This window comes from Triticum aestivum, chromosome 1B (genome assembly GCF_018294505.1).
Source record: "Triticum aestivum cultivar Chinese Spring chromosome 1B, IWGSC CS RefSeq v2.1, whole genome shotgun sequence".
In the NCBI taxonomy this organism is placed as follows: Eukaryota; Viridiplantae; Streptophyta; class Magnoliopsida; order Poales; family Poaceae; genus Triticum; species Triticum aestivum.
In genome coordinates, this window is record NC_057795.1 from 666,851,480 (window position 1) to 666,878,200 (window position 26,721).

Sequence of the window (26,721 nt, forward strand, 5' to 3'; positions counted from 1 at the left end):
TCATCATGTATGTGAATTATATCATGCTATCATTTTTTTGTATTATGTGTTCCATTTGTCGACAACGTTTGTATATTCAACTACTCTTCCTGTGCATCAGCCATTTGAAGCGGTGATGGAAGTATCTGGAGTGAAAACAAGGTATTCAGAGCAGACAATGCTACCTGCTGAAGCAGACATCTTGCTGGCTACAGAGAGCTCCTCAGAGGAGGATTGAGAGACTGATGACCAGTCCTATTTCCCCCCTGAGGTCTATGCTCAAACTTGGCAGGGTTATATTACCCATGTCATGCATGTTGTCTTGCATTGCTTAGTTTTTACATCATATATAGATTGCCATCTGCTTACTTGCTTACTATATAAATCATATATTTGAATTATATCATGCCATCATGTTTACATAGTACATACACATCATCTATCTGAATTATGGCATGGCAACCCATTTAATAAAGACATCATATAGTTATATCATCTCATCCTGTTTAGTGTTTACAGTCATCATATTTAGAATTATCGCATTCTATCCATGAATATATGTGAATTATGGCATGCCAACCTATTTAATAAACACATTATATAGTTAGGTCATGTCATCCTGTTTACATAGTCTCATATTTTGAACTATGTCTTTCCATCTTTTTTAGTTAGCCATCATAATGTGAAATTGTGTCATGCTATCCTGTTTAGTTAGCCATCATATATGTGAAATTGTGTCATGCTATCCTGCTTGGTTAGACAACATAAATATGAATTATTTCATGCCCTCTTTTATTCCCCACTATCCATTGCACCTGTCTATCATACAATTTCTATACTTTCAATTACTTTTCTTGTTTATCAGCCATTTGAATTGGAGAGCGTGATGGCAGTATCTAAGGGAGTAACAACACGGTCTTCAGAAAAGATAGTGCTCCCAGTTGATGCAGATAGAACCACGGTTGTACTTGCCCAAGGACCAGATCCACCACACATAACCCAGACTCTCATAGATTGTACCCCTACCCGGTTGGACAAAAAACCAGCTACACCCCTTCTAACCCCAACCCCGGCATATAGTAACCCAGTTCCAGTTGACACAACACCATCTCCAACACAGAGCACCCAAACACGAGCGGTTAGTAAGGGAACTGCAGTGCCCAAAGCACGAGGACCACCACTCCGAATCCCAACTCAACGCTTAAAGGAGAAGAAGATTTGTTCTCAGGTCAGGTTCTGTAGCTATGGTTCATACTCCTTTGCTCTTGCATTACTGTACTTACTCATACCAACTATTTTCAAATTTGAAGGATGGAATTGAAACTCCAATGGCGCAACAGGTATGTTTTAAACCTGTTTCTTTAAATGGTTTGCTGTTGTAACCTGCTCTATGTTGATTTCAGTTTCAATTCAATAAACAGTTATGTTCTCATGTCATGCATATTACAAGTGTTGTTATTGCTCTATAGTTACCCACACTTATATTCTGTCTATTCTGCTTTGTCTTGAACAAATATTATTTGAAATGTGTCTCTATCTTGATTTGGCAACAAAAACTAGAATGATATAGACCATAAAGTGACCATGGTACATAGATATATGTTTGTTTCATGCTGTTATCCTGTCCACTTTACTACTGAACTCATTTACCAAAATGAATTTCATATACAACATGGTAAACATGTGATGTGTCTGCTTGTTTCTCTTTTAGAATGTGGACAAAATATTGGAGAACAGTACTGCGTTATCCAATGGTAAAGGAAGTAATGCAGATAAGGTTCAAGATAGTGAGACATCCCTGTTGGTCTCCAAGAAAGCTGATAAAAACTATCTTGACGACAGTGAGGGAACCCAAAAGTCCTGTCTTGATGTAGTGTTCGAGTTACTGGCCACTACTGCTGGTAGAAGCTCTTCGAACTCGCTGCCTGAAAAAGTTCGTCTTCTTGAGTCTCAACTTCAAGTTGAAAGACATCGATCAGATGTGCTGCGACAGGAAGCTGAAGGACTGAGGAAGTCCCTGCAGAATTCAGATGCATATTTTCTGGTGCAACAGCAAGCGCTGGAGGATTTAAGCGCCAAACAGGAGAAAGCTAATAAGCTTGCTAAGCATCTTGCCAGCATTATGGGTACCCAGGATATTGTTTCTTGATATCTTCTAAAGTGGTTTCAGTTCTGGATTTGTTTTGCTGCGGCGTTTATTTGCGTTGGTCGCCAACTTTGACAACCAGTGTATATGATATGATGCTTTGTTCCCTATATTTGCACTGGTGGCGAACTTTGATGCCCAGTGGATGTAATATGTGTAACAGCCATGATAGCCTAGCATAAGTTGCTTGCTTATTTATTTCCTTGTTGTCTTGTTTATTTGTTTGCTTGTAGTCAGTGCAGTTCTTTTTAAAACTAGGCCACAATAACCATGGGCTAATATTTACTGTAGTGACACTGGGCCTCCTACGGGCCATAGAAATAGTGGTTCTTCTACGGCCCATAGAAATAGTAGACCTTCTACGGGCCGTATGTGGCGACCGGTTTTCCGGGTATTAATTTCCAGAAAAGGGCCGTCGTGCTCACCAGCCCCAGGATTACTGTTAGCTGATGAGGCATCAACTTGATACAGAAATTCCAAGCAAAAATACAAACTATGTAGCACAAGACCATTCTGGCCTGTGAGTACATCAAATGGTTTCTAGTGGTTGATGGCGGAAGCAGTTTGTGGATCATCAGTGTCTGTGGAACTCCATTTCCCACAAGAACAGCTAACCAGGCTAACTCCTATCTTCACGAGGCTGCTATCACCGTTGCTTAGGTTCGGGGGCCGTCATCGCGTCGCTCCTCTCCGTGCAAGAAATCTGGCCAAGACAATAGCCAGGGACAAGCCAGTGAGTACTTTGAATGTACTCGCAAACATTATGAACACGGGCATAACATAACAACGATATGCTAAAACAAATATCTATGCTCATGACGCCAGTCACAAAAGTTAATAAAAACTCTGATGCATGCAAGCAGGTCATTTATGAATATGCAATGACATAAATAAATAAATATAATGCACCGATTGGGTGTCTGAAGCGACACCTCGAAAGGTTGGTAAGCAAAAGAAATGCCTCAGTCGGGCGCCTGAGCGACACCACAAGAAGGGCTTATAAAGTAAATGCCACAGTCGGGCGTCTCAGCGACACCACATAAAGGGCTTACAAAAATAAAATGCCACAGTCGGGCGTTTCAGCGACACCACATAAAGGGCTTATAAAAATAAAATGCCACAGTCGGGCGTCTCAGCGACACCACATAAAGGGCTTATAAAAATAAAATGCCACAGTCGGGCGTCTCAGCGACACCACATAAAGGGCTTATAAAAATAAAATGCCACAGTCGGGTGTCTTAGCGACACCACATAAAGGGCTTATAAAAATAAAATGCCACAGTCGGGCGTCTCAGCGACACCACATAAAGGGCTTATAAAAATAAAATGCCACAGTCGGGCGTCTCAGTGACACCACATAAAGGGCTTATAAAAATAAAATGCCACAGTCGGGCGTCTCAGCGACACCACATAAAGGGCTTATAAAATAAAATGCCACAGTAGGGCATCTCAGCGACACCACATAAAGGGCTTATAAAAAATAAAATGCCACATTCGGGCGTCTTAGCGACACCACATAAAGGGATTATAAAAATAAAATAACAGTAAATATCTGGGAGGTAGAACCATCCCAAGGATATTCGGTATTACCAATAGTATAATGGGTTAGTACATAACAAAATAATAATCATAAACATCACAAGTCTCAAGTCGTAATTCCAGTTCTGGTTTAACAGTTTCACCTCCGAAGACCGACGCTAAGACTGACACTTGACCCATCCCAGACTGTAATCCTTAACCATGGACACGGCTATTCGAATAGGTTTAATCTCTGCAGAGGGTGTACTCTTTACCCACGAGTAACGGATTCCTTTAGTCCTTCGGGACTAATTCCGTCTACGGTCTTTTAATTGAAAACACTCCTGACTTGCACACACCAGCTTACTTACCGGTGTCAGGAATCACCCATGACACTTGTTAAGCAAAACTCTAAGTGGGGAGGCTACAACCTCGCGTAGCATGGGATCAAATTTATATCACGCGCTCTAAGGGGTGGCCTCCCCTCTCGGTCTCAACTGGAAACACCCATGCCCCCGGACCAGGTGGCATGCCTACCGGCTTCAACCGATATCTTCCACCATGGCCTCTCTGTACAGTGTGTGCTAGAATGGGGTTGACGACTGACTGAACCGTACCCTACTTGCGGTAGGGACAAGTGGTAGTACGAAACAAGTATGGGGTTACTGGTACAAGACTCGATCTACGGTCGACTCAGGAGGTTTATAACTTCCCTGTATGACATGAGTAACAAATATATCCACCAACAAAATCAACACTCATCATACCTTACTATACCATACCGAACATAACCGTCCCGACGGAGATCGGCGATAAACTCATGCGTACCCAAGGCAGGAGTTTTTCGCGGATTCCTTACCGGTATGCATGCAAGGCACATCAGGATGATTTCCATCACATGTATATTCATTGCCAACAGCAAGGAGATCACTAATATGCATCCATGCAAATGATCATATCACATGAAATAACGAGCTCTTCGAAAAGAGGTGGTGTTATGAATGTGTCGAATAACACACCAAAATTATTATGCCGGGGTTCAGAATGCTTGTCTTTAATATGTGGAAAGGCAGGGTGCACTCCAAAACTTTTGAAAGTTTGCTTCTCTCTCTCCAAAGTCCTATTTTAAAAAGAATTGAATTAACACACAAATTTTAAAACAGCACAAAAAATTTTCTTGAAATTTTTTCAAATAAATCTTAAAATAAACTAGACTAAATTTGAGAGAGGTAGGAAAAAGAATCATTTCATTTGGAGTTGTATTTAAAAAGTTACAGCCAGTGAAAGTTTTGATCAAAATCTGTTATTTAAATTAAAACAGAAAAAGAAAACGATTCGAATAAACACGTACACGTTGAAAGCGTATTCGGGAAGTATGCTTCCACTTATCCAGCGTGGACGGCGCGGGGAGTCACTGACAGTGGGTCCAGGTGGCCCACTAGTCAGGTTTGACTAGTCCGCCTCCCCTCTTCTTCCTCTGCCCGAGAGGGGGCGGAACTCCGGCGACGCTCGCCGGCGAACGGCGGCACCGTTCGGGAAACTGAGATCACCCACGGACTCAGGGGGGCCGATACGGTCGCTCCGGTGGTTGTTTTGGCCTCAGGGGTGGACGGAGCTGCCAGCGGCGAGCTTCGTGGCGGAGCTGCCAGGTTCTCCGCGGCGAGTCCCGATCAAGACTGAATAGGGGGATGGACTCCTGAGAGGGAGGGGGAGTTCCTGGTGAAGAGAGTGGAGTGGGGGAGGCCCTGGTGGCGCCAGAATGGCCGGGGCTGTGGCGGCGGCAGGAGTTGCCGGAGACGGGGAAGAAAACCTCCCCGGGTCGACTGGCTGCCACGGGGAAACGAGGGGGTGATTTTGAGGCTGCTACCGTGCTCGGAGGGCTTTAGGGGCTTCCTTTTATAGCGCTCCCACGTCGGTTCACGGCGGCAGTGGATGAGCTCGTTGGCGACCGACGTTCTGTAGCTTGCAGGCATCATGGCGAGGCTGGGGATGGCAGCAGGAGCTAGCGGACGAGTGGGTACTGCTCCAAGGGCGAGCTGGCGAGCGGGCGTGGCTCGGGCGGCGCTGGCCATTGCAGGGGCTGTCAGGCGGCATTGGCGGCTAGCTGCTAGCCTGCCGGAGACGTGGCGAGGGCTGTGGTGCTCGTGGGGAGCAGCAGGGGACGTGGCGTGCTGGCTGCGGTCGGCCACGAACCAGAGTGAGTGCGGGGCGAGACGCGGCGGCTTGGGCGCGGCACGTGCAATACGCGTGCTCTGGTCGCGCCCAGAGCACGCACGGGATGTGCTCGACGAAATGCTATGGCATGTTAGGGGGCTCCAAACCACAAGAAAATTAGCAGGGTGGGGTTATAGTCTAAGGCAAAACCATTGGACATGTTGGTCTGGTCAGGGGATCAAGTTCATAGTGTAAACAAAAACTCATGTCAAAAGAGATCATGCCCATATGGTGTTTGACAAAATGCCAAGGGCACTTAGGCATTTCTTGGAGTGGCCAACACTTCCAGAGTGGGGTCTCCTTAGATGAAAGAGAGGGTGGTAAGGTTAGTTTGTCCAAAGCACAAACTTTCTAGTGCAAGTTTTGCAAAACTTCAATTCTGGACAGAAAGTAAATGGCATTGTTGCAAGCACTTAGAATCATCCAATGGGTCCACTCTCGAGGACAGCACCTAAAAACAACCCTTGTGCCATGGAATATTCCCTTTTACGATTGGAGAACCTGGACTTAAGGGTTTGGCAAGGAGGACTACAAGTAGGAAAAGGAATCATGGATCAAGGAGCAACTAAAAGGTGGTTGTTGTACAAAACCTCAAGTTGGACCAGAATGGAAAAGAGGATGATTCACTCAGTTTTTTCCAAAGGACATCACTAGGTTATTGCATAAAGTTGAATAATACGCTCCTACTGACATCCTAAAATTTTGGTAGGAGTTTTAAAGAATTATTTAAATAGGTTGTAGTGCAAATCTGCCCACTGGACCGGATTTTTAAATATGGTGTAGAGCTCTAAATATTCAATGGGCAGAAGATAATTTTGCACAAAAGTGGTTCAAATACTCCATATGACATCTCTATATTTTGGTGGGATTTTTGAATGAATTTATAAAAGGGTTGTAGTACAAATGGGACCATAAAACTATGGGAAACCATTTTTCAAGAAAATAAAGATCAGGAAGAATATTATATAATTAATTATTCTGATAAAAGAAAAGATTTTCTTGAGAGGGTAAACAAGTCCAATATCATAAGTGAAAGGTTTCCATCTTAGGGAACAACTCCAAGATAACCAAGAAAAGAATGGTTCTGAAATCAAGAAAACCCAAGAAAAAGGAAAGTTAAATTTCCTGGCAAGATTTTAATTAACAAAACAAGGTTAAAATTTTTGGGGTGTCTACCCCCCTTAAGAAAAATCTCGTCCTCGAGATTTGTTAAGAGCTGTGGTAATGAAAAGATAGCATTAAAACAATTGCGGCTACAGTGAGAGGGCAATAAGTGGTGCAAAAATACAGTGTGGGACACTGGCGTGGCGTGGAGAATTCCATGGTTAGGGGAAAAATCGAGAGGTTTCTACGCCGGATATAAATTTAGAATAAATTCTAAATCTCAAAATGCGCTGGTCGCACCCGAGAGCACAGTGCTGTCTCTGGCTGACAGGTGGACCCGGGCCCACTGTCAGCCTCTTCTCCTTCCTCCGGCTCTTTCCTCTTCCTCTCTCCCGCATGCTTCCCGCGCTTTCTCCCTCAGCGACGCCTAGCGCGTAGGGCATCTAGGCCGTACTGCGGTAGTGCGTGGCGTGCTAGCTGCCGGTGCAGTGTGCACTCACTTCGCGGGCCAGTGCGCTGTCGGCACTGCTCGAGGATTCGCCTCCGAACACCGGCGATCGGGCGACGAGCGGCGCTGCTGGACCTCGCCCACCGTACACCGAGCTCGAGCTATAAAACGGTCGAGGTGTTCTTCTCTTCTTCCTCACACCTGGCCTCGCTCCTCCTTCTCCTTCCTTCTCCTCTGTTTCCGCTTGCCGAAGCTCGAGGCGAGGCTCTAATGGCGGCAGTGGTGCCGGACTGGTACGTGATCCTGTTGTGCGGAGGGCTGGCAGCGGTGCTGGGGCTCTCCGTGCTCCTGTGCGCGATGATCCTCGATGATCGTCGCGATGCTGCTGCTCGGGTGTTGGCTCTCTGCGGTGGTGGTGATCACGAGGAGTAGGTGGGGTGTGTCGGGCGCTGACTGTTGTCGGGAGGTGCTCAGTTAGATGTAACACCGTTGCAAAATTTTTGCAAGCAGTGTGTGTGTTCGAGTAGTTGTGGTTGTGAGTCTGCTATCGTGGTACTGCGGGAAATAAAAATAATCCATGTCGTGAGGAGATGTATGATGCAGCAATCAGGGAAAAGAAATCCCACTCCAGGATTTTTCGCGAGAGAAAACAGTAATACATTAGAGTCAAACTGCAACGGAACTACTCACCTTAATAGAAACTAAATAATTTACCTGCCGCACAAACTCGGGGTACCACGCATAAGTTACAACACATAAATAAATGTCACCGCAATAAATGCAGCGGCGACGTCTAAAATGAAAACGGTAACTGGACGGGGTCCCGAGAAAATGTCTCTGGTACTGGGATACACTCTTCTTCTATCGGGGAAAGTGGATTGACCAGACGATGTATGTGCCTCTCCTGGTCGGGCCTTAGTGATCTGCCGATGGCGATCTGAGGATTTAAATCCGCGAGGCTCTGGAGATAACCCATCACGCGTTGGGTTAAACGCTCTTGAGCGATGACGTACTGGACGAGGTTGGCCAGGACTGGGTCTCTCTCAATTCGTCCACCGGGAAAAGATGTTACTCCTCCGGGTGCTGCACGGCTCGGAAAGTAATAATACCCTCGTTCGCTGGCATAGGGTACCGCGAATCGAAGGCGAGCAAGCGCTTCGCATGCAGCAGCTTCTACGGCCATATGTGGGGTTGGCATAGATTTCCCTACGAAGGAGACCTCCGTTGGGTCTTGGTTTGGGTTTACGGGAGGGATGTGCACTGCTGCCCAATATCTCGAGGTGGAAGGGGTGATCCTTGATTTGAACAGCTCGTACTGGGGTGGCTGGGTAGCGCCCATGGTACTGCAGGTAAAATCCCACAATATCTTGACAAAACTACCCAGGGTTGCATCTGGGGTTCTCAGATAAATACTAGGGCTCGGCATGGCAAGAAATGGTTGTGAGGGGGGTGCACAAGGTGAGGGGTGTTTGGCAAGGTCACGCGGTGGCCTCTATATAGCACTGGAGTTGGGTCATTTTACCGTGGTGAATGGTAACGAATTAGCCGGCTCAGCTCCAAGGGTCGGGGTCAAGCCACAGATACACATATCTCACTAAAGTGACGTATCACTGTGGGAAATGTCGGGGTGGTTTTGGTAGCTGTGCTTGGGATAGAAAAATCACACTGCATGCTAATATATCCATGCAAGGCTACTATTTAAAACAGAGGCACGACGACAGGCTGCGTTTATTTACAAGGTCACATGATTACAAAGCGACGATACACTGGGACTCGACACTACTTTAGTGACTTAGTCTACCTCGTTTACATCCAAACAGGCGTGCCTTGTGGATGTCGAGGTTTCTCCACGGGTGTCACCGTCGGAATCAGCTGGAGAGGGTTGAGGGGCTGTAGGCTTGGGGTAGCGATGATGACCATCGCGGGGATTGTTGGCCACAATCCCGTTGGAGTGTGCTCCCAAAAGACGACGAAGTACTTCTGGGGTCATCAAAGCACCTTGGTTGATGGATGGGGCTGACCTCAGGGTCTCGATCGGGTGTCCGAACAGCACAACTGGGTTGTCGGCGTCGGGCTCGTTTCCTACTCTCGCCGGGGCTCGACAAACCAGCTCTCCACGAGCTGCGATCAGATCAATGGTGATTTGATCGAACAGTTCCTCCAGTGCACCTACATAGCGCACTAGGTGCAGCAATGCAGGATCCGTCTCGTGATCTCCGTTGGCGACTTGGGGTGGTCTACCATACCCTTCACGTCTGGGGTAGTAGTGGAACGATCGACAGTTAACTCTAGGCGACAAGTGCCTGAGATGAACTATAGCCTCTCGAGCAGCTAGTTGAATGGCTTGTGGCTCAAAGGAAGTTGTCCTTCCGGTGAACCTATAGGGGCGTTCGGGCGCTAGACCCTTACCGTAGATGTGTACAGTGGCCCAGAATTGACGGCTCTCACCGCTCATGGGTCCTTGGTACACAACATATTCTGGAGGCTCTTCTAACGCATAGGCACGGCGGGTGAGGTTTGCGAGGATGGTCACAAAGCCTCCAAGGTTGGTTGCTGTGGTCTTAGTGTGCACGACGGGACCAGGCATTGTGGCTCGGTTTGGGGTAGCGGTTGTGCTGTGCTGGGTTGGGGCTAGCGTGCCCTTTTTATAGGAAAAAGGGGACGGAGTCTTCCTTCGCACGCTTGCGAATGAGACACCTTGGGTGCTGGTCACTAGCGCATGATCGACAGGCTAGGTTGATAGGTTTGGCACCGACTGCCAAAAGGTGTCGGGTCACTGTGCGGTCATCTTGCACGAGAAGCTTGGCTGGGGTTTGGTTATGGTCTGGTGGGTTGGTTTGCCTCAGATTATTGACCTGGCTAAGATAGGATTAGCCAATGGTCAGCCTGGCTCTGATACCAAGTCTGTGGCGACCGGTTTTCCGGGTATTAATTTCCAGAAAAGGGCCATCGTGCTCACCAGCCCCAGCATTACTGTTAGCTGATGAGGCATCAACTTGATACAAAAATTCCAAGTAAAAATACAAACTATGTAGCACAAGACCATTCTAGCCTGTGAGTACATCAAATAGTTTCTACTGATTGATGGCGGAAGCGGTTTGTGGATCATCAGTGTCTGTGAACTCCATTTCCCACAAGAACAGCTGACCAGGCTAACTCCTATCTTTACGAGGCTGCTATCACCGTTGCTTAGGTTCCGGGGCCGTCGTCGCGTCGCTCCTCTCCGTGCAAGAAATCTGGCCAAGACAATAGCCAGGGACAAGCCAGTGAGTAATTTCAATGTACTCGCAAACATTATGAACACGGGCATAACATAATAATGATATGCTAAAACAAATATCTATGCTCATGACGCCAGTCACAAAAGTTAATAAAAACTCTGATGCATGCAAGCAGGTCATTTATGAATATGCAATGACATAAATAAATAAATATAATGCACCGATCGGGTGTCTGAAGCGACACCTCGAAAGGTTGCTAAGCAAAAGAAATGCCTCAGTCGGGCGCCTGAGCGACACCACGAGAAGGGCTTATAAAGTAAATGCCATAGTCGGGCGTCTCAGCGACACCACATAAAGGGCATATAAAAATAAAATGCCACAGTCGAGCATCTCAGCGACACCACATAAAGGGCTTATAAAAATAAAATGCCACAGTCGGGCGTCTCAGTGACACCACATAAAGGGCTTATAAAAATAAAATGCCACAGTCGGGCGTCTCAGCGACACCACATAAAGGGCTTATAAAAATAAAATGCCACAGCCGGGCGTCTCAGCGACACCACATAAAGGGCTTATAAAAATAAAATGCCACAGTCAGGCGTCTCAGCGACACCACATAAAGGGCTTATAAAAATAAAATGCCACAGCCGGGCGTCTCAGCGACACCACATAAAGGGCTTATAAAAATAAAATGCCACAGTCGGGCGTCTCAGCGACACCACATAAAGGGCTTATAAAAATAAAATGCCACAGTCGGGCGTCTCAGCGACACCACATAAAGGGCTTATAAAAATAAAATGCCACAGTCGGGCGTCTCAGCGACACCACATAAAGGGCTTATAAAAATAAAATGCCACAGTCGGGCGTCTCAGCGACACCACATAAAGGGCTTATAAAAATAAAATGCCACAGTCGGGCGTCTCAGCGACACCACATAAAGGCCTTATAAAAATAAAATGCCACATTCGGGCGTCTCAGCGACACCACATAAAGGGCTTATAAAAATAAAAATAACAGTGAATATCCGGGAGGTAGAACCATCCCAAGGATATTCGATATTACCAATAGTATAACGGGTTAGTGCATAACAAAATAATAATCATAAACATCACAAGTCTCAAGTCGTAATTCTAGTTCTGGTTTAACAGTTTCACCTCCGAAGACCGACGCTAAGACCGACACTTGACCCATCCCAGACTGTAATCCTTAACCATGGACACGGCTATTCGAATAGGTTTAATCTCTGTAGAGGGTGTACTCTTTACCCACGAGTAACGGATTCCTTTAGTCCTTCGGGACTAATTCCATCTACGGTCTTTTAATTGAAAACACTCCTGACTTGCACACACCAGCTTACTTACCGGTGTCAGGAATCACCCACGAAACTTGTTAAGCAAAACTCCAAGTGGGGAGGCTACAACCTCACGTAGCATGGGATCAAATTTATATCGCGCGGTCTAAGGGGTGGCCTCCCCTCTCGGTCTCAACCGGAAACACCCATGCCCCCGGACCAGGTGGCATGCCTACCGGCTTCAACCGATATCTTCCACCATGGCCTCTCTGTACGGTGTCTGCTAGAAAGGGGTTGACGACTGACTGAACCGTACCCTAATTGCGGTAGGGACAAGTGGTAGTACGAAACAAGTATGGGGTTACTGGTACAAGACTCGATCTACGGTCGACTCAGGAGGTTTATAACTTCCCTGTAAGACATGAGTAACAAATATATCCACCAACAAAATCAACACTCATCATACCTTACTATACCATACCGGACATAACCGTCCCGACGGAGATCGGCGATAAACTCATGCCTACCCAAGGCAGGAGTTTTTCCTGGATTCCTTACCGGTATGCATGCAAGGCACATCAGGATGATTTCCATCACATGTATATTCATTTCCAACAGCAAGGAGATCACAAATATGCATCCATGCAAATGATCATATCACATGAAATAATGAGCTCTTCGAAAAGAGGTGGTGTTATGAACGTGTCGAATAACACACCAAAATTATTATGCCAGGGTTCAGAATGCTTGTCTTTAATATGTGGAAAGGCAGGGTGCACTCCAAAACTTTTGAAAGTTTGCTTCTCTCTCTCCAAAGTCCTATTTTAAAAAGAATTGAATTAACACACAAATTTTAAAACAGCAAAAAAGTTGTCTTGAAAATTTTTCAAATAAATCTTAAAATAAACTAGACTAAATTTGAGAGAGGTAGGAAAAAGAATCATTTCATTTGGAGTTGTATTTAAAAAGTTACAGCCAGTGAAAGTTTTGATCAAAATCTGTTATTTAACTTAAAACAGAAAAAGAAAACGATTCGAATAAACACGTACACGTCGAAAGCGTATTCGGGAAGTACGCTTCCACTTATCCAGCGTGGACGGCGCGGGGAGTCACTGACAATGGGTCCAGGTGGCCCACTAGTCAGGTTTGACTAGTCCGCCTCCCCTCTTCTTCCTCTGCCGGAGAGGGGGCGGAACTCCGGCGACGCTCGCCGGCGAACAGCGGCACCGTTCGAGAAACTGAGTTCACCCACGGACTCAGGGGGCCGAGACGGTCGCTCCGGTGGTCGTTTTGGCCTCAGGGGTGGACGGAGCTGCCGGCGGCGAGCTTCGCGGCGGATGGTGGCCGTCGGGCAAAGTGAATTTCTACCCGCGGCGAGTCCCGATCAAGATTGAATAGGGGGATGGACTCCTGAGAGGGAGGGGGAGTTCCTGATGAAGAGAGTGGAGTGGGGGAGGCCCTGGTGGCGCCGGAATGGCCGGGGCTGTGGCGGCGGCAGGAGTTGCCGGAGACGGGGAAGAAAACCTCCCCGGGTCGACTGGCTGCCACGGGGAAACGAGGAGGGTGATTTTGAGGCTGCTACCGTGCTCGGGGGGCTCGAGGGGCTTCCTTTTATAGCGTTCCCACGTCGGTTCGCGGCGATAGTGGATGAGCTCATCGGCGACCGACGTTCTGTAGCTTGCTGGCATCGTGGCGAGGCTGGGGATGGCGGCAGGAGCTAGCGGACGAGTGGGTACTGCTCCAAGGGCGAGCTGGCGAGCGGGCGTGGTTCGGGCGGCGCTGGCCATTGCAGGGGTTGTCGGGCGGCATTGGCGGCTAGCTGCTGGCCTGCCGGAGACGTGGCGAGGGCTGTGGTGCTCGTGCGGAGCAGCAGGGGACGTGGCGTGCTGGCTGCGGTCGGCCACGAATCAGAGTGAGTGCGGGGCGAGACGCGGCGGCTCGGGCGCGGCACGTGCAATACGCGTGCTCTGCTCGCGCCCAGAGAACGCACGGGACGTGCTCGACGAAATGCTATGGCATGTTAGGGGGCTCCAAACCACAAGAAAGTTAGCAGGGTGGGGTTATAGTCTAAGGCAAAACCATTGGACATGTTGGTCTGGTCAGGGGATCAAGTTCACAGTGTAAACAAAAACTCATGTCAAAACAGATCATGCCCATAAGGTGTTTGACAAAATGCCAAGGGCACTTAGGCAATTCTTGGAGTGGCCAAAACATCCAGAGTGGGGTCTCTTTAGATGAAAGAGAGGGTGGAAAGGTTAGTTTGTCCAAAGCACAAACTTGCTAGTGCAAGTTTTGCAAAACTTCAATTCTGGACAGAAAGTAAATGGCATTGTTGCAAGCACTTAGAATCATCCAATGGGTCCACTCTCCTGGACTTAAGGGTTTGGCAAGGAGGACTACAAGTAGGAAAACGAATCATGGATCAAGGAGCAACTAAAAGGTGGTTGCTGTACAAAACCTCAAGTTGGACCAGAATGGAAAAGAGGATGATTCACTCAGTTTTTTCCAAAGGACATCACTAGGTTATTGCATAAAGTTGAATAATATGATCCTACTGACATCCCAAAATTTTGGTAGGAGTTTTAAAGAAATATTTAAATAGGTTGTAGTGCAAATCTGCCCACTGGACCAGATTTTAAATATGATGTAGAGCTCAAAATATTCAATGGGCAAAAGATAATTTTGCACAAGAGTGGTTCAAATACTCCATATGACATCTCCAAATTTTGGTGGGATTTTTGAATGAATTTATAAAAGGGTTGTAGTACAAATGGGACCATAAAACTATGGGAAACCATTTTTCAAGAAAATAAAGATCAGGAAGAATATTATATAATTAATTCTTCTGATAAAAGAAAAGATTTTCTTGATAGGGTAAACAAGTCCAATATCATAAGTGAAAGGTTTCCATCTTAGGGAACAACTCCAAGATAACCAAGAAAAGAATGGTTCTGAAATCAAGAAAAACCAAGAAAAAGGAAAGTTAAATTTCCTGCCAAGATTTTAATTAACAAAACAAGGTTAAAATTTTTGGGGTGTCACACCGTAGAAACAATGGGCCTTCTACGGGCCGTAGAAACAATGGGGCTTCTACGGGCTGTATCATCAATGGGCCTTATACGGGCCGTATGACCATAACGGGCCATCTTTAATAGGCCATATTTGATGACGCTATGAAAACGGCCCAACGTATTAACGGACCACAAATGGGCCGATGTAACCACGGGCTAAATTTGGCCCACAAGCAGAAAATGACAGTAACGGGCCGTAAGTAAACGAATGCTGGAAATGAGCCCAAGAATAAATGGGCTCTGAGAAGGCCAAAAGATAACATTTGCTGGAAATGGCCCAACTGAATAACGGGCCCTTAATGGGTATAATGTGATATGCTGTTCATTACGGGCCAGTTTCACCATGGGGCATCAATGGGTGTAAAGTGATACACTGTTCATTGCGGGCCAGTTTCACCACGGGTCGTTAATAGGCCAAGAGTTACATAGGGCCTCATATGGGCCGAAAGACGTCATGGGCCATACATGGGCCAGAAGTGAAAACGGGCTGGAATCATATTGGATGGCCCAGATGACGCTACTGGGTCTAATTCGGATAGGGCGTAACGGGCCTTGGGTTAGCGGGCCGTAAATGGGCTATATGCAAATAGGCCGTTAACAGGCTTTCCATGGGCCGGCTTGCCACCTTTTGACCAAGTCAAACGGGCCGGCCTTTTCACAGGAATGGGCCTCTGTTGGGCCGTGCCACGTGTCGACGTATCATAGGCGCCTTCTGTCCAATGAGTGGATGACATCTGTCCCAACGATGAGTCGACACGTGTTTCCTCCAGCCAATGATGATTTTACACGTGGAAAATCCCCATTGGTCGGGGCTGTTAACGGGTTATCGGATCCAGAATCCGACCCAATAGCTTAACGGCGTTCCGTTACGGTGGATGCCACGTCTCGGTCACCCTTGACGAAAGCACTTCTGTGACACGCGATTTATCGTCATGGAAGTGGACACTTCCGTGATGATAATTTTGGTAATGTCATGGAACAATTCTACGACAGCACAGGTATGACTATCTTGATTCTGTCATAAATTTGTCATGGATGTACATGCATGACAAAAAACGCGACCTACTGTGACAAACACGTATCATCACGGAAGTGTATTTTTTTGTAGTGTACCTCTCCGACAATCGGAGTGACAAATCCTAATCTCGAAATATGCCAACCCAACATGTACCTTCGGAGACACCTGTAGAGCACCTTTATTATCACCCAGTTATGTTGTGACGTTTGGTAGCACACAAAGTGTTCCTCAGATAAACGGGAGTTGCATAATCTCATAGTCATAGGAACATGTATAAGTCATGAAGAAAGCAATAGCAACATACTAAACGATCGTGTGCTAAGCTAACTGAATGGGTCATGTCAACCACATCATTCTCCTAATGATGTGATCCCGTTAATCAAGTGACAACCCATGTCAATGGCTAGGAAACATAACCATCTTTGATTAACGAGCTAGTTAAGTAGAGGCATACTAGTGACACTCTGTTTGTCTATGTATTCACACATGTATCACGTTTCCGGTTAATACAGTTCTAGCATGAATAATAAACATTTATCATGATATAACGAAATAAATAATAACTTTATTATTGCCTCTAGGGCATATTTCCTTCACATAGTCCCAGGTATTAATCATGTCGCCTTCATTTGCAGGTGGCTGAAGGTCCGGTGGCTAGCCGGACTGGTGAGTTTGCCGAACTAAAGCGGCAACTTGATGTGGCAGATGCCGACATCGTGCTTGTAAACAGGCGGCTTGACGAGGCACAGGGTATGTATTCTCCGATGGTTAACATTTATTATGAGGAGCATAATGCTAGTATCTATAATATGCTTGTGACTGCAGATGGAGCTGCCGCCGTGGAGACCCTTCGGGCGGAACTTGCCCGAGCCAAGGAACAAGCCCGGAGGAGTGATGCGGCCGCCCTAAAGGCGGTCGAAGAGTTAAAAGCCGAACAGGCTGCGCATTGCGAGAGCAAAGAGAAAATAGCCAAGATGGCTGTTGAGCTGAAAGACGCCGTCGACCATTATGAGCTTCTCGAAAGGGAAAGTCAAACGAAGAAGGAGGACCTGGAGAAAGCCATGGTAGCAGCTAAGGAAACCCGCTCTAAAATCAGAGCGACGAAGGAGGAGCTAAGTCAAGCCGGAAATATCACGGCTGGGAAGCCCTTTTTGTTGCGGATGTTCAGAGATCCTAATTATGCCCATCTGGATCAATTATGGAGTTCTGCGGATGCGTACCTGGATTTGGCAGCGAGTGCTGCTGATGGGACCAAGTTTTTCGAAGATCAAAAAGATCACGAAGAGGAAAAGTTGTTCTGGTCGCAGTTCCATGCTCCAGCGCGTCCGCTGCTGTTAAATGAGCAAATGGCCGAGTGGGCCGAGCTCCATAGGTTGTTCGGGCTTGCCATGAGGTCTGTCGTGGATTGTCTCTAGCCGGAAGGACCAAGGCTGAATAGTTATTTTGGTCTTATGCAACAATTCCTTGGTGTTGTGCCGCACATTGACGCTGTAAAGAGGTCGGCATGCATAGAGGGTGCGCGGATGGCTCTTGCCCGTGTCAAGACATACTGGGTGGAGATGGAGGCCACCACGATTGCAACCCAGAATCTGGCCGTAGGCCAGGTTTCTGCCGAGCACTATTTTGAAGAAGTCCTGGAAGGTGCTCGTTTGATAGAGGCTCAGTGCTCGAAGAGTGTCATGTTCGAGTGACATGTATCTCGATTGTAATAAAAATGCTATTTGAATTATAAAGGTTGTGTTTATACTTTTGCCTGAAAGTATTATGGTGCCTCCTTTGCGGCCGTTTATGTATATATGTATATAACCTGAAAGTTTGCAGTCGTCGCCTTCAGCCCCCACGCATATAATGCGGGGGTGTTCGCAAAAGCGCGTGTTCACACTTGATCCAACGTCTTGGTCCATTAAGGAGGTGGTAGCGCGGCAAACGAGGCAATCGGACTATATTGCTTTAACACTTTCACTTAACCATAGGAGTTTGACAGTGGGGCTGCTATATAGCCCCTGGTACTTCCGCGCTCATCCGAGTACGGGGCGTGTACGTACATGACCGGGAAAACCGGCCCTTCGTTAATGCGGAGGAATGCCGAAGATTCCGCTAAGTCATCGAGTGGTTGACCAGTCTCACGCTTTATCATGACAGTCAGTTTTTGGCTTTCTCTACTGAGGTGCTCATCCGGATGAACCAGGGCACAATCGCAGTAGTTCTCCCGGTGCCACCTTAGCCGATAGAGCGGAACGTAAGGTAGCAAAACGCGGGAGCCGGGCAAACCTAACATTTGACCAAAGACATGATTCGGAGCTGATGCATATAAGGCCAAACTCGCGACGCCGAACACTCCCTAAGGTATTCGGTCTTTATAACATATACCGGGCTGAGTAACGCCCTTGATAATGAACACCGAGTGTCCAGGTACGTGCATTATTCTGACGTGGCGAAATGCCAATAACGTCAGCATCCTTCTCGGTTAGACTGAGTATCCGGAGGATGTGAATCAACAAAAGACAGTAAAAAAAGGTTTACACAGGGTCTTAATCTAAAAAGAAACCTTTGAGCGGGGCCCTGCTGCACGTCTGCGCCTGTGTCTCCGTTGTGCCGTATCCTGGAAGGGTGTAGCACGATTATCATCTGTAAAAGAGAAGAACTTAGGTGAAAGTTGTCGTGCGAAAAATTGGTTATTCACAATAAGGTCGAGCCGAACTAGTCCTTTTTACATGCGGGAAGCCCTGGTACCGCCTATGGGGGTATATCCATTGAACCAATCTCAGGTTTATCTAAGCTATTACAGCTAGTGATGCGCCGGACTCGTGTAGCCGTGTCCGTGGTCTTGATGACCGATCAATTATTCTGGTTGGAGAGGCCGTTTAGTGTTCAGCTGCTAGAGCCGCCACACGTTCGTCTGCACGTAAGGAACGCTCAGAGTACTGCGTAAAAACAAGCAAATGATGTTCTTCCGAGTAGTGCTTGATAGCCGCTTCGGAATGGAGCGATGTCAAAGGTTAACTTTTCACTTCGGAAGTTGTTGGGAGAACTGAATACAACCTCTAGTACTAGAGAGCCCGTACAGCGGGCCTCTGGGCCTGGTATCACTCCTTTAAAGGCAGTATTGGTTTGGCTGATTCTTGTCGGGTCTATCCCCATTTTGCGGACTGTGTCCTGATATATCAGATTAAGACCACTGCCACCGTCCATGAGGACTTGGGTGAGATGGAATCCGTCGATAATTGGGTCTAGCACCAAGGCAGCCAATCCTCCGTGCCGGATACTTATCAGGTCATCCCTACGATCGAAAGTGATCGGGCAGGCCGACCAAGGGTTGAACTTAGGGGTGACGGGCTCTACGGCGCATATGTCTCGGAGTGCATGTTTGCTCCTTCTTTTTGTTGCGTGAATCATGTTCACTATTTTGACCTCTGGTGGGAATTTTTTCTGTCCCCCAGTGTTTTGCTGGCGAGGTTCATCATCGTCTTCACTTGGTGTATACCTCCCCTTGTGTTCGGCGTTTAGCTTGCCGGCCTGCTTGAAGACCCAGCATTCTCTGTGGGTGTGATTTGCAGGTTTATCGGAGGTGCCATGAATCTGACATAATTTGTCTAGAATCTTGTTTAGGCTGGACAGTCCATCACTGTTGCCTTTGAAAGGCTTTATCCGCTGGCCGGGTCGAGAGCCCCTAAATCCGGCGTTTACCGCCATGTTGTCTGGGTTGTCTTCGTTATTTCGACGCCTGCTTTTACTGCGTCGTGGTTTTCCATTGCCATCCTTGACTTCAGATGTGCCTGGGTCGCTGGTGCTACTACGGGCCAGCTAGCTATCTTCGCCCGCGCAAAAGCGGGTCATGAGGCTTGTTAGGGCTGCCATTGTCCTTGGCTTTTCTTGGCCGAGGTGTCTGGCGAGCCATTCGTCTCGGACGCTGTGTTTGAAAGCTGCTAAGGCTTCGGCGTCCGGGAATCGACGATTTGATTCTTCTTAGTAAGAAATCTATTGCAAAGCTTTCGGGCTGACTCTCCGGGCTGTTGAATTATATGACTTAAATCGTCTGCGTCCGGAGGTCGGACATAGGTCCCTTCAAAGTTAGCCCTGAAAGCATCCTCAATCTCCTCCCAACTTCCAATTGAATTTTCGGGGAGGCTCTTCAGCCAGTGCCGAGCTGGTCCTTTCAACTTGAGGGGCAAATATTTGATGGCGTGGAGGTCGTCTCCACGAGCCATATGGGTGTGAAGGATAAAGTCCTCAATCCAGACCCCAGGGTCTGTTGTTCCGTCGTATGCCTCTATGTTCATGGGTTTGAATCCCTCTGGGAATTCATGATCCAGTACCTCATCGGTGAAGCATAGGGGGTGTGTGGCACCCCTGTATTTGGATATGTCGTGGCGTTCTGACGATTGTAGTGTTCGCTTTTGATTCTGCGCTGGAGCGCGCTTCCTAGATCCATAGATGGATCTGGTCATGCCGGCTTTTTCATGCAAGTCCTCACGTGAATCGTGTGCTGACTTATGTGCGGCCTCGTTAGTCGCTCTATCGCGGCCACGAGGTGGTCTATCCGACAGGTCGGCCGTTTTATTCTTCGGCTGTGTAGGCTCTAAGGCCTCATCATCGAATTCAGGCAATAGCTTGCGCTTTGGGTAACTCTTTGTATGGCGACTGCCACCGTACTTTTTAGCAGTGTCCAGCACTTTGTTCCATCTACTGATGAGCGTATTTTGCGCGGCCTTAAGCCTTTACTTCTGCTTCTTAAGACTCCTCGCGGTGTCAATAAGCCTTCTGTGGAGGTTCTCTTGTTCCAAGTTCCTTTCCGTGATGATGTATGCATCGTCATCCGGACTATTCTCCTCTCCGAAGACGGGTTGATGATTTCTACCCTCGGTGTCGCCGTGATCGGACAGTGGCTCCGTACTATGTTCGCCGTCCGCTGGCTCGTCCTGCTCTGTCGCTTTGGAGTCGGCCGGGGTCTCATTCTTTTTTGCGCTGTTATCACTGTTTTTGCCGAGGCGGGATTTGGAGAGGCGTCTGCATCGTCTCTTTGGTTGCTTCTCGAGGGGGTTATCCTTCGTTGCATCCTCCCGTTCCTCATAATTGTCTTCTTTGGGTGTATCCACCATGTATATATCATGTGAGGAAGTGGCTGTCCAGCGCCCTGTGGGCGATGGTTCCTGTTCGTCTCCTGCATCGCCGTCCATATTGTCGATGTCTTCGGAGCCAAAATCGAGCATGTCGGTTAAATCGTCGACAGTGGCTACTAAGTGGGTGGTAGGTGGGGAGCGAATTTCTTCGTCGTCCGCATCCCAATCTAGCCGGACATAGTTCGGCCGAGGGTCTCCTGACAGGGAGAGAGACTTTAACGAGCTTAACACATCACCAAAGGGCGAGTGCTGAAAGATATCCGCGGAGGTAAACTCCATGATCAGTGCCCAATCGGATTCGATAGGCACGGACGCAAGCCGCTCGGGGCCCGTGGCCAGGGACGAATCCAACGGTTCGGCAACACGGGTCTCGTAGGAGGTGAAGTCAGTATTCGGCTCTATCACCACTGAGTGTGTGGCCTCCGAGGCGGGGTCCATCCACCCGTCCTGGGATGACGCGATCTGCTCCGGTTTGAGGGCCGGAGTAGTCACAGGTGTGATCTCGCGAGCATTGTCCGACGGCAGAGCTAAATCATGCTCGTCGTGACTGTGGGGTGCACCTGACATGGGCTCGAATCCGTCAAAGATCAAGTCTCCGTGGATGTCGGCAGTATAGTTCAAGTTTCCAAGTCTGACCTGATGGCCAGGGGCATAGCTTTCGATCTGCTCTAGACAGCCAAGCGAGTTGGCCCGCAGTACGAAGCCGCCGAATACGAAGATCTGTCCGGGGAGGAAAACCTCATCTTGGATCGCATCGTTGCCGATGATCGAAGGGGCCATCTAGCCTTACGCTGACAGCACAGTGGAACTCTCAATGAAAGCACCAATGTCGGTGTCAAAACCGGCGGATCTCGGGTAGGGGGTCCCGAACTATGCGTCTAAGGCGGATGGTAACAGGAGGCGGGGGACACGATGTTTACCCAGGTTCGGGCCCTCTCGATGGAGGTAATACCCTACTTCTTGCTTGATTGTTCTTGATGACATGAGTATTACAAGAGTTGATCTACCATGAGATCGTAGAGGCTAAACCCTAGAAGCTAGCCTATGGTCTGATTGTTGTCGTCCTACGGACTAAACCCTCCGATTTATATAGACACCGGAGAGGGCTAGGGTTACACAAAGTCGGTTAGAAGGGAGGAGATCTACATATCCGTATTGCCAAGCTTGCCTTCCATGCCAAGGAGAGTCCCATCCGGACACGGGACGAAGTCTTCAATCTTGTATCTTCATAGTCCAACAGTCCGGCTAAAGTATATAGTCCGGCTGTCCGAGGACCCCCTAATCCAAGACTCCCTCAGAAGCCACAACCGCCACCATAATGCCCACGGTCCGAAACCCCACCATCCGTCCACTTCACAGCAAACCCACCACGGTCCGAAACACCTCCATTCACTCCTAGCCCAACATCGGCCATCAATTCTAGGTTAGTGCCTCCACCATAGGAAGCGCCCACGCCCGCATCCCCTGTCAGCCCCGATGGACTAGGGGGCACACGAATCGAGGACCGCAACGACCGTTGTCAAGCAAGTCTTGACCCTACCACTCTGTCCTTGGTCCAGCCGCCCAGGCGAGCACGCACAATGCCATGTCCATGGCCTTCGGCCCGATCCGACGACACAAGTAGTGATGTCACGACCAGCACCAACCCCCACCGCACCCGCGAGAGGAAGACGCTGCTCGCGAGCACACCCCGGGCCGAGCCCAACCTCGCCTACTCGAAGCACCAACTCCGATCCGCCTCGGGCACAGATTTGGCCCACCCGAGCACGAACCCTAGCTCCAAGCCTTCCAAGTTTAGATAGGTCACTCAAATTCAACCCGTTTGCATCCCTACTTTCATGTTTTGGAATGAACATTTTTTTTGTCAACGTCGTCTAAAAATGGCCCACCGTGTATAGAAAACCATGGTTCTTGTCGCGCTGGGCATGTGGAAGGAAACGACCTTGTCATCGCCCGGCCGTGGCCGCGTCTAAGCCCGATCAGATCGCTAGCCACGTAAGATATTTTGGACATTTCAATGGCTGTCCAACACGTCATAGCGTGGATGGCCTTACTTTAGACATTTTCTGCAGACTTTAGACAACCAAATCATTAGCGAAGTACTCTGAATTATTCACTTCCAACTCTGAACGAACATTTTCAGATCCTTCCGGTCGGCATCAAGAGTTTCGCAGGGAGCTTCGCGACGCTCGGCAACATGCTCACTTCCTTCACGATGACGATGATGGTGAACCTGCCGCTCAGCTGGAGCCCTTGTGGTACGGTACGATTTCAGTTCAGAAGGACTTCGTTCAGTCGAGGTTCTGAGTTTCTGACCAAGGACTAGTTCTGAACCATGAAACCAGACGCAAATTCACGTGTTCATCATCTTTACAAATAATTTCCACAGGTACTTCCGCGTCGTACATGGTGGTCGTTCTTCGGGTGCCGGAGACAAATGGGGTCGAGAGGAACGTGGAGAAGATACAGTGGTCTGTCATACGCAGAAACCTAAAACGTATTTTCATGAAGGAGAAAATAAGCCAGAAGTGTCGTGTATCATGCCAAAGCCCAAATTGCTGGGCCTTTGAACATATGGGCTTTGAGGCTTTCTATCATCTAGTTGCCTTTTTGGGCCCAAACGTTAATCAAGCTAGTTGAAATTAGATAGAAAACCTCCCGCTTAGAATACTCGGACGGGTATAAGAGCAGGGGTAAGGCTCCATTTCAACTCATACCTTTCTCGGCTTTTTGGCTAAGATCAAATGTAATATCTGTTATTATTAATTTAATATCTGATATGTGGACTACATGTCCACAACGATACTAAATTTATTTTTCATGGGGAAGGATCCATCATAGTGGCTTGCCACTCGGGTCCTTGCGTGTTCCGGGCGTTGCACTATAGCCCGGGTGTGGCGCACCCAACCAAAACTAAAATAAGCTTTTAACTTGACCAAAACTTATTGTTCAAATTTCAAATTAAATGAATTGTGAAATCAGTGTTTAAGCCAAGAAGGGACAGGCTAAATTTGACTCCGAAATATAGCTTGGAAGTTGGATGGACTATGTTAGCTATGTTACTTTTGGTACGTAGGGTAAAAATTGCTGCTGTTTTGGATTGAAAACAAATCAGTTGCATTTTAATATATCGTGAAATTTCGCCTTATCCCCCCTCCCTTCGATTTTTTATCTTGCAATGGCCCAAGATCAACCAGAGCGTTGCATAATACAAGTTTGCAACTTGAACTCTAGCTAAAGTCAAACTGAGCTCGCTTACAGGTAGTTGACCCGATTTTAGTCTAGGTCATTCAAATTCAACCCGTTTATATCCCTACTTTCATGTTTTGGAATGAAAATGGAAATCCTCAGCATCGGCGGATAAAATAAATTCATTGGTCTACCGGCTATAGAAATACTTGGTTCTTGTTGCGCTAGCGGGGCAACACACACGTGGAAGGAGGTGATTTGAACTTTTTGATTGCTCTTGTGCAGATTGCAAGTTATCTGTCACCCTTGGTATCCGCTTGGCCTATGTGCTAGGCATGTCTGTTCCTTGGAGCTTGCTGGCAGTACTAGGTAATGCAACGAAACACATATCGTACTACTGAAGTTTGCTCTTGCTGCTACCATTTTGCAGTTCATTCCCTCTTTTTGCGAGACTTTTTTACGTTGATTTATGAAACCCGGTTTCTGATGCAAATCTTTGCCATCCATTCTTTCAGGAACCTTGCCTTGCACATTGTTGATTCCTGGCCTGTTCTTCATCCCGGAGTCTCCAAGATGGCTGGTGTGTATACGCTCAACTTCGATATATGAAACAGAGCATAACTTTGAAATCTGTAAAGACATTCTTTTTATGCATCTGTCTCCAGGCAAAGATGAACTTGATGGAAGATTTCCGAAAAAGGCTTTCGCCCCGCTTTATATATAAAGCACGATCCCAACAACCCAGTACAAACGCACACCACCACAACACACGCACACACCCAAGGCAAGATACAAAGGCGTTGAGCGTGGCAACACCACCTCTAAAACTACACCGTGAAGAGATGAAGCCGCATATGAAGAACCGTGGGCTCCAAGGCGGCGCCTTCAGGAAGGATAAGACACCGGAGCGCCGCCACCGCCCAATCCGAGGATTAGAGTTTCCCCCGGAGCCGCACGACGGGCAATGAGAGCCGCGACGACGCCTTCAAGAAGGGAACGAGCTTCGCCGCCACCGGTCCGTCCGAAGATAGAACAGGTTTTCACCCCGGCCAAAACTCACCGCCACCGAACGCCACACCCCGGCGACCATGCCGCCCAAACGGCCATGGCCACCGAGCAGCACCAAGCCACGGCCTCCGCCCGAGAGCACCGCGCAACCACCACCAGAGCCGCCGCCCCGGCATCCAAGACCTTGACACCACCTCACCCGAGACCTACCGCTATCCCAACCAAAGAGACGAGCGGAAAGGTCCCACCTTTCGCACCCCTGGGCGACCCCCTGCGCTAAGACCCAATAGGCCGGCCACCTGGCCTGCATCGACCCGTCCTGCAGCACCGGGCGCGAGGCAAGCTTGGTCCCGCAACTCCGTGCGCGAGACGAGGTTAGTCCTGCTGCATCGTGCGTGAGACGAGCTTAGTCCTGCGGCACTGTGCGCGAGACGAGCGGTGGATCGCAGCTGGGAGAAGGCCAGCCCTTTGCCGAACGTAGCGACCGGACGACAGGGAGGGGGGGCAAAGGCCGATACAAGTCGCCTACGGACGAACCGACGCCAGGACGTGCCAACCGTCGCCGAAGCCGACTTGCCAAGCCACCGTGGAGCCATCCACGGCCGGAGCAGCGGCCACCCCGGCCACTGCCCAACCCGCGCCGCCCGCCGAGCTCCAAGCGTCGGAGCTGCCGGGCACGCACCCGCGCGTCGAGCCGCAGAAGGGGAGGGACGCCGCCGAAGTCCCCAAACATGGCCGATCTAGGTCGAGGACGGAGATGCCCAAACTCCCCGCAGGCCCCCGCCGCCACGGGGCCACCACCACGAAACCCACCACGCCGCCGACCGCGCACGGGAGCTACGCCACCCATACACGTCGGGCGTCGCTGCAAGCCCTGCGCCGCTGCCACCCGCCGGAGCGCCGCCGCGAGCCAGGCGGAACCAGGCCAGCCCCCGAAGTGTCCAGCCGCATCTCGCTGCCCCGCACGCCGCCGGCCGGCCCTTGCCGTCGCGGCCCGCGTCGCCTGCCAGCCGCCGACCCAAGCATCCGCCCGATCCAGATCTGGGCCGAGACGCCCGCCGCCACCGCCTGAGCAAGCACGCCCCACCGCGCCCCTGACATGCAGCCGCCCGCGCCCCCAACCTAGGACGCCTCCGCTGCGCTGTCCCGGTCGCCGCCACGCCACGCCATCCTGCAGAACGGCGCACCTCCATGCCGTGGCGCTGTCCCGCGCCAGCCCGCCACGAGGAGGGGGAAGATGCCCCGCCGCCGCCGTCACCGGCTGGGCTTTGCCCGGCGGCGACGAGGAGGAGGGGGGAGGAATAGGGGGCTGGAGGAGATTGCTAGGGTTTGCCTCGCTGCTCGCCGGAGCGGACGAGACGAAGCGCACCTGTCTATTGGTTTTTAGTGCCTAG

The 26,721-nt window shown here is 49.0% G+C and overlaps 1 non-coding gene across 1 annotated transcript; it reads left to right on the forward strand.

The window, feature by feature from the left end:
* The first annotated feature begins 23,843 nt into the window (after positions 1 to 23,843).
* LOC123150613 (U2 spliceosomal RNA) lies at positions 23,844 to 24,038 on the forward strand. Its single transcript, XR_006475244.1, has one exon. It is a non-coding gene; the product is annotated as a U2 spliceosomal RNA (small nuclear RNA).
* The last annotated feature ends 2,683 nt before the right edge of the window (positions 24,039 to 26,721 follow it).